Source organism: Rattus norvegicus, chromosome 16, assembly GCF_036323735.1.
Source record: "Rattus norvegicus strain BN/NHsdMcwi chromosome 16, GRCr8, whole genome shotgun sequence".
Classification (NCBI taxonomy): domain Eukaryota; kingdom Metazoa; phylum Chordata; class Mammalia; order Rodentia; family Muridae; genus Rattus; species Rattus norvegicus.
In genome coordinates, this window is record NC_086034.1 from 63,088,389 (window position 1) to 63,104,909 (window position 16,521).

At 44.5% G+C, this 16,521-nt stretch overlaps 1 long non-coding RNA gene across 1 annotated transcript; it reads right to left on the reverse strand.

Annotated features, from left to right (window-relative positions):
* Nucleotides 1–10,846: 10,846 nt before the first annotated feature.
* LOC120097487 (uncharacterized) lies at nucleotides 10,847–16,123 on the reverse strand. Its single transcript, XR_005494920.2, has 2 exons — nucleotides 15,665–16,123; nucleotides 10,847–11,171 (listed from the first exon to the last, which is right to left on the reverse strand). It is a non-coding gene; the product is annotated as an uncharacterized LOC120097487 (long non-coding RNA).
* Between the last annotated feature and the right edge of the window lie 398 nt (nucleotides 16,124–16,521).

Here is a 16,521-nt window from a genome sequence, read left to right on the forward strand (position 1 = left end):
GGAAGTTAGGGGCCCCTTCTTCCTGCCTAGCTCTTGACTGTCAGATCTTTATTACAACCAATCAGTAGCAAGACATCCTCAGACAATTCTAGATTGCCTTTTAGGCAGGTGAGTATTTACAAAACAGAAAACCCAGTGATGGGCCATCAAAATGAGAATACCAGAATCCTGCCAGTATTTCTCTCTGTGGGTAAGGAGGGTAGATGGGGGGAACACCCTTACAGAAGAAGGGGAGGCGGAGGGGATAGGGGGCTTATGGACAGGAAACTGGGAATGGGAATAACATTTGAAATGTAAATAAAGAAATATCCAAAAAAGAAAAGAAAATACAGAGACACACCTTCACACAATGTAAGAAAGGTTATCCCAACGCTCCAGAGAATCTGTGGGAATAATCCCAGAAACTCAGCCAGGGCTACAAGGGCACAACAATCACCTATGGCCTTTGGACACTGTCCTTGAATGCCCTTAGAAGACAGAGTCTCAGCACACTTTCATTTATTTGAAATTGACTTAGAATTTCAGCTAAAAACACCTTTCTGAAAGTATTCAGATTACTCTTCTGAAAAGCATTACGTTTAACTAGAATACCTTATATATAACTAGTATACAAATATTATATATCTAAATAATGTAATGCAAACATTCTGTAAAATTATATAAATCATATAGATACTGCATTAACCAGTTTTAACTTCCCATAATAAACCTAATGCATTGTTGTGAAAATTCACCATGCCACAAGCTACCTGCACTAGAGTTTCCATAGACTGTAACGACCAAGTTCCCCTGGGCTGGCTCCAAGGTAAGAAAGAGTCCTGTGATCTCTACGGGACATGATTCAGCCAGTGTCTGTCTCAGCAGATGTTTGCCGAGCCTTTGAGGTACACCTTTTCATATATATATATATCAATGCCTGCTGGAATCTAGGTGAGTGCTTGTTGGTCTCTAGTGTTCAGGTTCAGAACAAAAGCTCAGGATACACAGTTTCCAAAGTCCTTTTCCCTTTCTGTGTAGACTAATAGGACCAGCAAAGAAGGTGGAAATCAATTGTATTATCGACACTCAACTAAAATGAGATGCAAGGGTATTGTGAGCGAGAATTCAGGACTGCCACTTGAGAATCAAATTCACAGCTAGGCAGTGTTCTGTGAATGTTGACCCTGAAGAGTGGCTGGAGCCACTTACCAATCGGCAGCACTCCTAGCTCCCTACTCTTGCTTGGGAATGACTAGAGCTTCTCTAAGTTCTCAGAGGGTGTGCAGTTCCCTAAGAAGCTTTTCAGTGAGAACCTCTGCCCTCAGACTTGGAGGGGACAGGTGGCTCCTGTGTCAAGTCACAGGGTTAGTTTTGCTCTGCTGGGCTTTAGCCCTAAGACATCACTACAAGTACCAATGGAAAACAAACTCTCAACATCAACATCACACAAGAGTGTCCTGGGAAGACAGAGAAAGGGGGAGTCTTGAACCTCACAATACCCTTGTATCTCTGGTTTTACACAAGTGTTACAATGTAATCACAAGTGGCACAATGTAAACACAAGTGTCACAATGTAATAACAAGTGGCACATTGTAATCACAAGTGTTACAATGTAATCACAAGTGTTACAATGTAATTGTTTTACACCTTCCTCTCTGATCCTATTAGTCCACAGTAAAGGGAAAGAGGGCTTTGGAAGCCATGGGGTATCCTGAGCCTTTGTTCTGAACTCTAGAGACCTGTAAGCACTCACCCAAACTCCATTTGTCCTTAGTTGTTTGGTTGGTTTTCTGCTTTTTTTTTTTTTAATAACAGAACATTCAGCTCAATTTGGATCACAAGAGAGGTGGGGCCTGGTGTGTTCGTGAAGCTGATTCCCTTTCCAGCAAATTCAGTGGGAGTAGGTAAAAACAAACAAACAAACAACAAGAACAACAACAACAACAACAAAAAAGTCCCCCTCTACCATTCACCTACTTCGGACTAGATACAGGAAAGAGATGTGGAAAGCGGAGTGAGAGAATGAATCCACATGTCATTTAGATGGCAGTCAAACACCCATCTGCACAGCCAAAATCCTTTGCTGAGCTTTACAAAGGCAAGGAACGGAAAGGAGAGGGCTACAGTGGAAGCCCCGGATCCTATGCACCAGAGGAGCGCCCAGCAAAAGGAAACTGTCCTTGATCTGGGCTGCAAGAAAGGAAAACCCTCTAGAAGTGCCCCGGCGGAGAAAGGAACTCTTAAAGCGGCAGCAGAGCACTTATGGAGTCGCAGACGGTTGTGCCCAGTGGATGTGCTCCCAAGTAGCCACAAGAGGGCGCCAAATGACAAAAATTAACATGTGTCTACTTGGCACCCAGAAGAGGGCGAGACAGAAGGATTTCAGTCTGAAACTTTTTTCTTTTGAGACCTCCATCTTCTCTCTTCCCGTGAACCCCAAAGGAGAGCAAACATAGGGGAAAGGAGCTCTTAAGCGAGACCAGTGAATAAAAAGGAAATCCACTAAACCTAGCCATGATGCAGGCCTGCTCCCTAGCCAGGAGCGGCCGAATCTAAGGAGCGGCTTCTGGAATGTAAACGTGTAGTTAGCCATGGGAGCGCATCCACAGGTAGAGAAAGCTTAACCTGTAGAAACTTAGAGCAAAGTATTGAGAAAAACCAAGTTGGCCTTTTGCTCCAGAGTTCCTTAAAACCCAGCTGCACCAGCCTTACAGAGACAGCTGTGAAGTGGAAATTTCTGGTTTCTTTAACAACCCAGTTTTGTGTCACGTGATGTTTTCCTGGAAGCTGTCTTGTGAGAGGGCCTGTGATGTTTTTGCTGAAAACAGACACTTGAGAGGGTGTTTGATGTTTAGAAAGAATAGAAATGGAATTCCACAAATAGGTAGTGGGCGCTCTTGTATTGCTATGCTATACAGGCTTCACTGGTCTTCACTGGTTCTCGCTGGTCTTTGCTGGTCTTTGCTGGTCTTCACGGGTCTTCATTGGTCTTCGCTGGTCTTTGCTGGTCTTCACTGGTCTTCACTAGTCTTCATTGCTCTTTATTTCATAGACAGAAATGCGCGGAAGTTCTTGTGGTGTTCCAGCTAAACTCGGCCGCTTCCTCTGACTTGTGCCCATTCCGTAGAGCCGCGCTCGCTGTTTTTGCTGGATTGAGCTGCTGCTACTGATTGGTGTTTGGAGTTTGCTATTGGACTGGACTGCTCGTATCCAGACAATAAGAGTGGAATCCCTCCAAGGAACAACTTGTAAACAGGTCCACAATACCCTTTTCTACTAACCTTCTTTTTCCCCAACCTCTGCTTGGTGGGTTAGAGGGGAGATTGAAGTGTTTAAGAACCGTACATAAAGTAGGTTTGAAAAAAATCTAAGCCTACACAGCATACCTCCACTCACCAAGCCCTACAGAGGTATTCGTTTGCTTGTTTGCTTGTTTGTTTTCACTTTGTCTTGCTCAGCCTGGAGGTGTGTTGGCTGATGGTGATACAGGTAGAGCTGGTTCTACTGATTGGCTGGGCTCCTGCTGTCCTTGAGATCTGAGCTTCTGCCAGGCAAGGAGAGCACAGGAAAAAGTCTAATGGCACAGCCTGGTGTAAGAAAAGAGAAGGGCAGATGTGGGCTGAATGTGCTTCATGCAAGGATGCCCAGGAAATCAAAGTTACTGCTGGTGTGTGTGTGTGTGTGTGTGTGTGTGTGTGTGTATGTGTATGTATGTGTGTTTGTGTGTGTATGTGTGTGTGTTTGTGTATGTGTGTGTATGTTTGTGTGTGTGTGTGCGTTTGTGTGTGTGTATATGTGTGTGTATGTGTGTGTGTTTGTGTGTGTATGTGTGTGTGTTTGTGTATGTGTGTGTGTGTGTGTGTAAAGAGAGAGAGAGAGTGAGAGAGAGAGAGGGAAGAGAGAGATGATTGTTATATACAAAAACAAAATAGGTCATCTCAAATTATCATGAACAATACAGTTCAAATTCACCCAAATATTTATACCTCTGAATCTCTGAATTCTGAAACTCTGCTCAGAATAATACTTGTGACTTTAAGAAGTTGTTTATCATGATATAGACCAAAATACTGACTAATAAACTCTAATTCACTTTGGTCAAAGTGGGTTGTCCTCTGCAGCTCATATAAAGGACTTCACAGTAGGTTCCTGTCCCAATGACTTATTTGTCTGAGAGGATCTTAAAGCCAAAAGGAACATTTGTGGAGTTCTTGCCATTACTGAGCTGGAGACTTGAAAGTTCCTTATGGAAAAATATTGAACTATTGATTGAAAATATTAACTCAATATTCTAAGGTGCCAACTATGCTTTTGCTTCATGCAAACTTCCAAGCCTCTGCATCCTTTCTACTTAAGCCTACCCACTGGGGAAAAGTACCCTGACTGTCCCAATAAGACTGTCTGCTGAGCAAAGAAAGATGGCAGAATTATTTAAGAAGCCTTCCCAGTAAGAGCCAGGTTTCTGGCTGTGAGGCATCCTCTTATCAAATAGTGATTTGGCTGTGGTCAAAGCCAGAATGTTTCTGAGTCACCCAAATCTTTCAGCAATGTGGAACTTGTTTGGAAATCAAAACTGACTGGAGTATTTTCTTACAACAGTGGTTCCATTACGTGAAAGGAGGAATGGAGGTAGAGTCTAGAACTCTCTTAAGCTAGGTGTAGTTCACTCAACGCACGTTCATGGCAAGACTGTTAATGTGCCCCAGGTAGGCTTGGCAAAAGAAGAAGGCAGGGACCTTGGCATTTCAATTTTTCAAAGTTCTTACATCTAGCTTCATCTCTGAGAATTTCACATGTGTTGACAATGAATTTGATCACATCCGCACCTCATTTTTCTCCTTCCAACTCCTCCCACGCCTTCCACTAACGCACGCCCTCCTAACTTCATGGTTTTTTCTTTCATTGTTTACCAACTAGGTCAAGTCCATGTTGCTCGTGTTTGAATGAGTACAGGGCCTCCCACGTGGAAACCTACTTGTGACCACACTCCAGAAAGAGTGATTCTCCCTGTGCCAGCAACTTCCACATCCGGGAGCTGCTCAGTCAGGGATGAGACCTGGAGGGCATCCACTTCAGAAACTCAGTCGGCTTGATCCGGTAGAGGCTTTGCATGGCTGTTAGGGGTTCGTCCCTGAAATAGAAGACATTCCCAGCCCCTGTCCCCACTGTCTGGCTCTTAGGTCCCCTCTACATCCTCTTTCACTGTGCCCTCTGAGACTTGATAACGGGAGGTTGGTGCAGAGGTCCCATTAGGACCGAAGGCACAGTCTCTTACTTTCGGTTCTTTGTCCAGTTACACACCTGTGCCTTGACTGCCGCCCAGAGCAAAGAGAAACTCCTCTCACCAAGAGTGAGAGCAGCCCAGGTCTCGGGGTATGAACATAGATGTTGAGGATTTGATGGTTTAATTTGTCAAAAATAATAGCTGGTTCTATTCTACAGCCTATGACCTGCCCAGCCATGGCTTTTGACCAGAACTATAATACCAAACATAAAGTTTCCTCCTGTGGAGTAGGCCTCAAATCCAATCAGCTATGGCATAACAGTTGTACCACTATTTCTCGCCGGTGGGTGAAGGTTGCCTGGCAGGTTGGTGTTGAACCCAGCAAGGCCCAGCGTTGGGTGAGATCACCAATCTCTTCCCCCAACAGCCGGCCTAGCCCCTTCCTTCCAGTCCTGTGAAGCTTAGCCATTGGGGAGGAACATTTTTATTTCTAAGTAGGTATTTGTTCCTATCTGTGGCTGAGGGTACATACGCCCCGAATATTTTCATGTCAAGCTCTGGTCACAGAGACATGGCTAATCTCATATCCTGGGGGTTTTGGAGGTGACATTAGGGGATCAGAGTTCCTTTCCACTACCTCCGTGTGTCCTATATCTCTAGGTGACACTTATGGTGACTAGTTAGTAAATGGTCAGAGAAAAGGCTTTTCACTAAATGGGAAGAGGGAAACACAATATTGGGTGAAATGTTATCAGTGATTGTGTGACACCAGAACCGAGTTGCACGTTGAGGAAGCTTCCAAACAGGTGAGTAGAATCTGACAAAGCAGACTGAGCTAAGAAGTCACAGAGCAACCAAGGAAGGGCTTCCGACCTGCCCTCATCCATCTCAGATGTCAGTGTCACTACAGGATGATCCTTTCTAAGCTACATGAACTACTAGAATCAAATGCATTCACTGGCATGGCTTAGCCTGCCCCTTGCCATCCGCCTGCCCCCACAGAACCCCTTTCCTACCTGGCCCTTCCACTTTTCTTTTTTCTTTTTTTTTCTTTTCTTTCTTTTTTTTTTTTTTTCGGAGCTGGGGACCGAACCCAGGGCCTTGCGCTTGCTAGGCAAGCGCTCTACCGCTGAGCTAAATCCCCAACCCCCCTGGCCCTTCCACTTAACTCCATCTTACCCATCTTGCTCAATACATCAGCTTTGCTCCTCTCAAAGCATGACTGCACAGTGTTCACGGCTAACATCCATCATCCTCCATTACAGTACCTCTCCAAGCTGCCCTCCTTCCTCCCTTCCTCTCCACTGTGCTGATAAGTAATGACAGGAATAACACAATGTCACCCTGCTTTGAAACTGCTCGGTTCTGGCTTGGAGAATGGCTCAGCAATTAAGAGTCTTTGATGCTCTTTTAGAGGTTCAGTGCCCAGCATGCATGTGAGCCCTGAACTCCAACTACAGAGGATCTGACAACCTCTTATGGCCCCCATGGCCCCCCATACATACATACATACATACATACATACATACACCATACATACATGCACACACACACCCACACACTCTCTCTCTCTTTCTCTCTCTCTCTCTCTCTCTCTAAAAATCTTAAAAGTATATTTAGAAAAGTAGCTACCCAGATCTCAAAATGAAGACCATATCCCCAGTTAGGAACAATGTTGGGGTTGTTTCTGAACTAGCTCTAGCTTTCCTAGATCAATTTTAATGATGAAAGATATACACATGTTCACACATGTACACACATGTGTACACACACATGCACACACTTTGATGATCCTTTTTCTCATTTGTTTGCTCTTGCTTATGCCACCTTTGTAATAAAATGCAAACCAGATTGTAAGTTGAGAAATACTTCCCAACAGTTGGAAAGAAGCCACAAAGGCTCACACACACGCACACGCACACGCACGCACACACATACATGCACAGACACACATAGACACACATACTCACATACACATAAACACACACTTATAGACACACACAGACAGACACACGTACTCACAAACACATAAATGCACACACTCACAGACACACATGCACACACACACACTCACAGACATACTTACATGCACGTGCACACGAACACAGACACACTCACACACATGAACACAGACACACACACAAAAATACACATACATACTCACACACATAAACACACACATAGACACACATACTCACATACACATAAACACACACTTATAGACACACACAGACAGACACACGTACTCACAAACACATAAATGCACACACTCACAGACACACATGCACACACACACACTCACAGACATACTCACTTACATGCACGTGCACATGAACACAGACACACTCACACACATGAACACAGACACACACACAAAAATACACATACATACTCACATACACATAAACACACACACTCATACACACACTCACATACAGACACACACGCACTCATATACACACTCACATACACACAAACACTCATGCACACAAACACATGAACACACATATACGCACACTAACACATGCTTCTGGGTGTTTAAATACCCCCCATACATTTTAATACATTTATACAGACACGCAGATACACACTTCACAATCCTCCAGAATCTCTCCTCCATAGTCTGTTCCCTGTTGTTCTTGACCTGCTTGGTGACCGCTCAGCCATCTGTCAAGGACCTTAGGGTGTCCTCTGCTCCCTCACTTCCAAGACAAAAGCTCTGACTAGGCATGCTCCCCCACAGTCCTCAGCGCAAAGGCTCTGGCACACGGATGTGTCTGTCTAGACAGCAGAGTGCGCTACTCAGAAAAAAGAAATCTGAGAAGCAAAAAACCCTATTTTTAAAGGGACATAAGCAAAAGAAAACTAAACAAATGAGAAAATAGGTCATCAAAGAGACAATAATGGCGAGCCACAGGAGAGGAGATGACCTTAGATGTCCTTGTTTAAAGGTCTGGGCCTGACATTTTCTCACTTTCACGGTAGGTACTGAAATTCCACTGCAGCTCTTTTCTTCTCTTGAAAATACTTTTATTTATTTATGTTTATTTATTTATTCACTTTATGTCCCAATTGCAGCCCTATCCACACTACCCCCTCTCCTTCTCCTCAGAGAAGGGGAAGCCCCCATGGGTATCATGCTGCCCTGGCACCTCAAGTCACAGCAAGTCTTAGCGCATCCTTTCCCACTGAGGCCAGGCAAGACAGTACAGCAGGAGGAAAGGGATCCAAAGACAGGCAGCAGCAGAGACAGCCCCCACTCCAATTGTTAGGAGACCGACATAAAGACCAAGCTGCACATCTGCTACATATATGGGGGGGGGGGCTAGGTCCAGCCCATACATACTCTTTGGTTGGTAGTTTAGTCTCTAGGAACACCCATGGGCCCAGGTTAGTTAACTCTAGGTTTTTATGTGTCCTCGAGCCCTCCAGCTCCTTCAAGCCATCCCCCCACTCTCTACAAGTCTCCCCAAGTCTCCTAATGCTTGTCTTTGGGTCTCTGCATCCGTTTCCATCCACTGCTGGACGGAGCGTCTCAGAGGACAGTTATGCTAGGCTCCTGCCTGCAAGTCTAACAGAGCATCATTAATGGTGTCAGGGATTGGTTCTTGTTTGTGGGGTGGGTTTGAAGTTGGGCCAGTCATTGGCTGGCTGTTCTCTCAATCTCTCCTCCATCTTTATCCCTGCACATCTGGTAGGCAGGACAGATTTTGGGTCAAAGGTTTTGTGTGTGGGCTGGTGTCCCCCGCCCTCCACTGGAAGTCCCACCCATAGCTTTAAGGAAGAAAGGAGATGATACTCATTTCCACAAAAAGCACCTGTTTCAGGTGTCTAGGAAATGACTACTTGGTTTCCTTAACGCTACCGCAAGAGCAGTCTCTATCCTGTGGCTACACGAAACTAACAGTGCTTGATACATCTACCTCACCACGTATCTAGTAGGGGGAAAAAATCACTAGATGATGCACTGGAATTTTAAAACCCTAAAAAAATAATTCTCTAGTTACTCAGCTGATAATGAAGAACACTTGACTGTGGGTCAAATTCGAACAAGTTACTCAGAGACACCACAACAAGGCAGCTGAAGGGGCGCGCTGTTTCAGAGATGGGAAACCAGTTCGGAAACTAGGAAGGGTCTCCCCTTCCATTTAATGGGAAAGAAACCCACAGGTTCACTTTAGATCAGGACCCGCCTCCAAGCGTCATGCTTGGGTGCTGATTGGCCTGTTATAAAACCAGTCAATGGTGATGCTTACGACTTGATGAAGAGAGGCAGGCAGAAAGGAGACCTGTGCATCCAAGCCTTATGGCGGATGGTTCCAGAAGCTGTTGTTTTCACATTACAGAACTACTTAGAAAGGTCGGAGGGCAGCAGAGACGCGTCAGCAGTTGAGAGCACTGGCTGCTCTTGCAGTGGAACCATGTTTGGTTCCCAGCGCCCACACCGAGGCTCACCAAACACCTGTACCTCCAGTTGCAGGCGATCCAATGTCCTTTTCTGGTCTCTGCTGCCATGCGTGACACACACATGTGATGTATAGGCACACACATATACACAAAATTAATATTTTTAAAGGACTTTAAAAGTCAGCTGAAATTTGCTATAACTATTTGAGGCTAACGTTTTTTCACTAATTTATTTCTTTTTATTCACTTTACATCATGATCGCAGCCTTCTTCCTCCTCTCCTTCCAGTCCTACTCTTACAAATCCCTCCCCGCCACCCCCATTGCCTCCTCCCTTTCTCCTCAGAGGAGGAGAATCCTCCTTGGTACCAGCCTGCCCTGGGATATCTAGTCCCAGCAGGATTAGGCCCATCCTCTCCCACTGAGGCCCAACCAGGCAGTCCAGGTTGGGGGAAAAGGATCCAAAAGTAGGGGACAGAATGTGACAGCCCCAATATGCTTGATAGGAGAGCCACATGAAGACCACAGTGCACATCACATCTGCTACAAGTGTGTAGGGGGCCCTGGTCCAGCTCCAGCACGCTCCCTGGTTGGTGGCCCAGAGTCTGTGAGCCCCCATGGCCCCAGGTTAGTTCTCTGTAGGTCTTGTGGTGTCCTTGTCATGAGGCTAATGTTCTGAAGTGAATTTGGAGAACAAGATTGACAAAGGACAAAAATTGAGTGACCTTCCCGGGCAGCTCCAGACTGTCCACCCTGTTCCATTCCTGACCTGTCCTTGAGTGTTTCTGAGCTTTTGCCCTTTGCCTTGTCCTAACTGTCTGTGACTCACACAATTCTGCCAAGCCCTTTATGACCAAATGCACGCGTCACTCTGGTGACCCTCCCACCTTTGCCTTGTCTCCAAAAATAGTACTCCACACATACTTTTGACTGTGTTTACCTCTCTGGATCATGACTGCACTTAACGTGTCTGTCTGTCCCTCCAAATAAAGCTGGTTTCCTCTTCCTGTCACCAGCATAGTCCAGTGAATGGATAGACAAATTAACGTTTTGTGGGAACTAACTCTAAACACAATCCTGTCCCGGGCCAGCCTCACTTAGCTTCTCTAGGTCTGGTTTCCAGTGTCCCTTGTTATCAGAGCAATACACCAGTAGGTATTTGAAAAGTTGTAGCTGCGATTCTATGGCTCTAAAAACAGTGTTTTGTACCAGTTAATCTGCCACATAGCAAAGGACTCGGAGAATAGAGTTGACTTTATTGGGTTTTGATAAGCGGTTTCTTTCTGATCTTTTCTGGGCTCCTTGTGACTGCATTCAGCTGGCTGGGATGGAGGTGCAAGATGGAGTCGTGACACGTCAGAGGCCTCGGGGCAGCTGCGGCTGGGACTTGCTTCTCAGCTAAGAAGCCTTCCATCCTGCACACACCAGCAGAGCTCACTCCTAAAAGCCCCAAGCTGAGCAATTATTGAGCACGTGCTGCTGTCAGGTGCGTTGGAGATCTATTGAGCAAGGTAAACCACAGGGCCATGCCGAGTCGATGAAGGGAGAAATTAAACTTTGCCTATGATCAAATAGAACAGCAATATTCACTTTTCGATTTTAAATAGGTTTTTAATTAAAATTCAACTGCATCATTTCTCCCTCAGCTACCCTCCCCCAAGCACTTCCCAGGCCTCCCCATCTCAAGTCGATAGGCTCTTTATTATTATTGTTGTTGTGCGTGTGTGTGTAAATACAAATATATATGTGTATATGTGTGTGTGTATATATATATATATTCACACAAGCTAAGTTTATTCTTGGTTGTGTGTGTGTGTGTATATATATATATATTCACACAAGCTAAGTTTATTCTTGGTTGTGTGTGTGTGTATATATATATTCACACAAGCTAAGTTCATTCTTGTTTGTGTGCGTGCGTGTGTGTGTGTGAGTGTGTGTGCGCGTGTGTGTGTATTCACACAAGCTAAGTTTATTCTTGGTTGTGTGTGTGTGTATGTGTGTGTGTGTGCGCGTGTGTGTGTATTCACACAAGCTAAGTTCATTCTTGGGTGTGTGTGTGTGTGTGTCTGGCTTCAGGGCCAACCACTCTGCATTGGACACTCAACAGGGGGCTTATCCGTGGGAGAAGCTGTTTCTCGTCTCTGCAGTTACCGCTTACCTGGAGGTCTTTGTCTAGGGGCGGGACCTTGCAAAATGTCTTCCCCTTTTATGTTAACATGGCACATCATTTTTAATACTGTGACTTGGTAGCAACCTTAAGGAGCTTTTATTTCCCTGCCACTTCTGTAAAGGAGATTTATTCTTTGCCTTTCCCTGGCCCTGCCACCACCACCCCTTCCCCTTCCCCAAAGTCTTTAACTTCAGGTTTCCATCTAATTGCACACATTAGACCTTCAGTGATTAAAAGCAGTTCTTGAATTCTTGGCTTGTAGGAACGTTTTTTGTTCTTTGACCCCTTTCAAATGTTGGCTATTGATTTAAGCAGATTTTTATTTTTTTTTAATTTATTTTTTACCATTAAGGGATACATTGGGCTTTTAAAAATTCAGTACTAAAAATAATGTTGCTTGTTTGAAACCCCTTTATAATGTGGCTATGAGGAAATTTATATGTTGCCTTAGTCTATCCTGTGTTGCTATAACAAATGGCCAATGGTAGGCATATGATAATCACGAAAAGGTTTGTCTCGCTCACAGTTTTAGAAGCCCAGTGTAGGAACAGCATCTATTTAGCTCCAGTGAGGCTTTCCTGGTTAGATTACAATAAAGCAGACAAGGCCAAGAGGGGACATAAGTGATAGCAAAACAGGTGTTATATAATGAGATAGAAGGCAAGACACTGGGGAGAAGCCAGACTTACAGTTTTTATAACAACTAATGTCCCCTGTGGGACCAGCACTAATCCCTTCGCAACGCAATACCTAGAGTAGCCTTATCCCCTCTTAAGGTTTCCAACCATCCTCATTGCTTTACTGGGGACCAAGGTTCCAGCACTCACACACCTTGAGGGGCCACAACTAAAGCACCCCAGGCAGGAGCACACACAATTCACGTTAGGATTAGAGCTGTTGAACGGTCCTCACCTAGAGTGGCCGTGTTCTCAGGTTATGCGTGTTCGGTCTACAAATACCTTACATGTATAAGCTGAGCACAACTGTGGAGGTCTCAGTGATGTCTCCAGCTTGCTCTCACCCTCTCCATACCCTGGAGCCTTCCTAATGCTGGGACTCTTGAATACAGCTCCTCAGGTCGTGGTGACCATCAACCGTAGAATTACTTTTGTCGCTACTCCATCACTGTAATTTCACTACTGTTATGAACCATAATGTAAATATCTGATCTACAGGATGTCAGATATGTGACCCCCAAAGGGGTCATGACCCACAGGTTGAGAACTTCCACTCTAGATGTTCACTGTATCCTCCAACCCACCCTGGGTTGTCCTTGTAACTGAGCAAATGTGAGCCCACACAGAGAAAGGCAGGACAGGGTTACACTCTGAAATATGGCAGCCCCCTAGAGGACAAGAAAAAGAACATTCTGCTTTCACATCCCAACTGCCAGCTGACCTCAGCATGACAGGAAGCCTAGGCTATACCAGAACTGTCACCCAGCCAAGCCACACAATCAAAACAAACAGCAAAGAACTGTCATTTAAGTCATGAACCATTATAATTTTTAAGTAACAAAGGGTAATTGACTCAACACTTGTATGTGTAAGTCTGTTACAGTCATGTTCCATTTAAATAGCCAAACCTGTTACTATGGAGCTAGGAAAGTGTATGGGTAAAGTGCTTGCTGTATGGGATGAGGACCTGAGTTCGATTCCCCGCTTCCCATGGAAGAACCAGGTATGACTTCCTGTACTTGTAGTCCAAAGTGCTGTGGAGGTGGAAACGGGTGGGTTCCTGGAACTCAATGGCCTGGCCTACCTGCTGAGCCCAGGTCCCACTGAGAGGTCCACAGCTGTTAGAGAATGCACAATCATCTTTCTCTCCGTGTGTGGTCATTGGCTGCCCATCATCCAGTAGCTGGCCCTGCACCCAGGCACCATGGGAAGTACCAACTGGACTCATGGAGTTATACAGATAAAAAGATGACCTGAAGTTGAAAGGGGGATGTGCTGGAGGGTTCAGTGGGGTGTGGAGGGGGAGGTGAATAGGATCAAACACATTATAGACATGTGTGAAACTCACAAAGAGTAAAAGAATCACAAGAGAAACATATTAGGAAAAAATTGAGAAAAGAAAAAAACAAAACCAAATTGGTAGTCCTGGAGAATGACGTACGGGTTGACCTTAAGCCTCTATGTGAACCCCTACACATGTATAACCACACATACATGTACATGATCATGTGTGGGAGCACAGACTCCCCTTCATTACCAATTACCTAGTGTCTATTTTCTTGGGGTTTAGACTATGTCAGTCACAGTGCGTCATTCCCTACGTGTCCTGCCCTTGCTTTCACATACTTATTGTGAGTTCAATATTCATTCATTTCATTCCAGAAACTTCTTCCCTCCATTATATAATATATATATGTATATATATATATATATATATATATATATATATATATATATATATATATTCATTCTGACGGCTGAGTATTGGATTTTCCAAATAGATAAAATTATTAAGACTTAAAAATGTTTGAATAATTACACTTTGAATAATTAAATAATATTTTAAATTAACATACAGGGAGGGACTTTTGCCCACACCAGGTGGCTTTGTTAACTAGAGAATAAGGCCATTTTCACATGCTGGTGACTAATGAGTAGCAGCTCAAGACTTCTGCCTCTGAGGTCATTATTTCTCCCAAGAGTTTTCCAGCTGACTAAGCCCCTAAATCCAGACAGCATCCTCCCAGTGGACCCAATCAGCAGGCATTCCCAGGCCAAAAGGGTGGCAGCATCTGGCAATTAATTAAACCCGTTCTTCTGAACAGTCAGCAGCTGGGCGAGTGTATGAATAAAATTGTCCACGAATTATATTCCGAGAAAATCATGTGCTTAAGAGATTTATATTCAAGTCCAAATCTCTCAGATCTGATAAAGGGATAGACCCAGTATGGACATCCCTCTAAGATCCCTAAGAAGAGATATCTAGTTCATAAGGTTTTAGTTTTTTTCCTTTATGTTTGTTTTGTTTTAAGACAGCCTCAAAGCCAACAATAGGCTTGATTTCCTAATCGTCCTGACTCCACTCCACAAATGCTGGGGTTATCACTGTGATCGACCTATTCGCAGCTGTTGAGCCCCACAGTTTCTTGTACCCTAAGAAGCTGTTCACCAACTTAGCTACACCCCATCCCTCATTTTCTGTAGGTTTCTATCTTCATTCCGCCAGCTGAGCATGTGTCCACTTAACAGTGTCATTTGATCACCCCGACTTGGGATTTTATATTCAGGTTTTCCAATTAGATAGTTAGTCAGACTTAGAAATGTTTGGTTATATTTTGAATAATTAAAAAAATACTTTTAATTACTTTACTATTCTATATAAAAGTTGGCTAGAACCAAATGCTAAGATTTAGACAAGCTCTTCTGCCAAACTAGCTTAGTTTTTATTAATTAGTTACTCGGTTTTTATTAATTAATTAATTTATTTATTATTTTACCACTTCAATTTTAGACGGGGATACATTTTCAACATTCAGTTTTGATGAATGGCATGAAAAACTTGAGTCTAAACACAAATGGAAAAAGAGTGAAAGACTAGCTATTGATAATATCCCTCGATTGTATTGATTTGTCGATGCACATGCTGGCTTTGAAACTGGATCCTACATTGGCTCTGGTTTACCAGCTAGACACTGCGGCTGTCTGCTACTCCAAGACACCACCCACCCACCACCACTACCCCCCAGTCAATACCACAGCATCCTCTTCAGAAATACAGGGCCCATTTTAAACACACAATTCCTTCCTTGTAAACTTGAGAAATCTTAAACAGGCGTGGAAGGTAGAAATGCAGTATGGTTCAAAACTGGGCTTATCTAGGTTTTGTTAATGGTATTTAAAAACTGACTTTCTGTAAGTGCCTACCTGTCCTGTGTGCTTCATAGGGAACCTCCTCACCTGACCCATAACCCACTGAAGCCGAGCTGCTTCACAGGACAATGGCTTAGGAGAACACAGCTTGCCCTAAGGCAAAACTCTGGGCTGAGCCTGTTGTCCACACTCAGCTCTGCCCCAGATCCTGTCTGCAGCTGCGACTGTCCCATCCCTCTACAAGCTGCCTTTCTTCTCTGGACCACAGACCTCTCATCGTGAAGAAAAAACAAACAAACAAACAAACAACAACAACAACAACAAAAATCTAGACACTTCACAGACATGTGTTGTAAGCTTGTCTGAGGGTCATGATTGGCTTATCTGAATGTTTCCAGGCTAGGGATAGCCCTAAAGTGCGAACAAAGCTCTGGGCTTGATTCCCCAGTACTAAGAGGAGTCGTGGAGTGGGAAAGAAGAGAGAAAAGGGGGCAGGGAGAAAGGGGGAATGGAGAAGGGAGGGAGGGGGAGAAAGAGGAGGGAGGAGGGAGGGAGGAAGAGAGGAGAGAGAGAGAGAGAGAGAGAGAGAGAGAGAGAGAGAGAGAGAGAGAGAGAGAGAGGCATGAGGACAAGGAGCATTCCTATATCCCTATCAGAGCATTTCAGGTTGTCCTAGCCTCTCAGGGTCAGGAACCCAAGTATTCTTGGCCAGTCAGTGATATTGTGTTGCTGTTGACTCAAGCGCACCGAAAAAACTGATAAAAAGCCTTCCCCGATGGCATCGAGCTTCACAAACATCTGACAAGTTCTGCAAGTTTAACAGGTTCCCTTCGGAATGGCTTCTACAAGGCGGAGGAGGCAGCGCGCGCGCCCAACTGCCCGAGAATGGCCCCTTTCAAAGGCTCACGTTT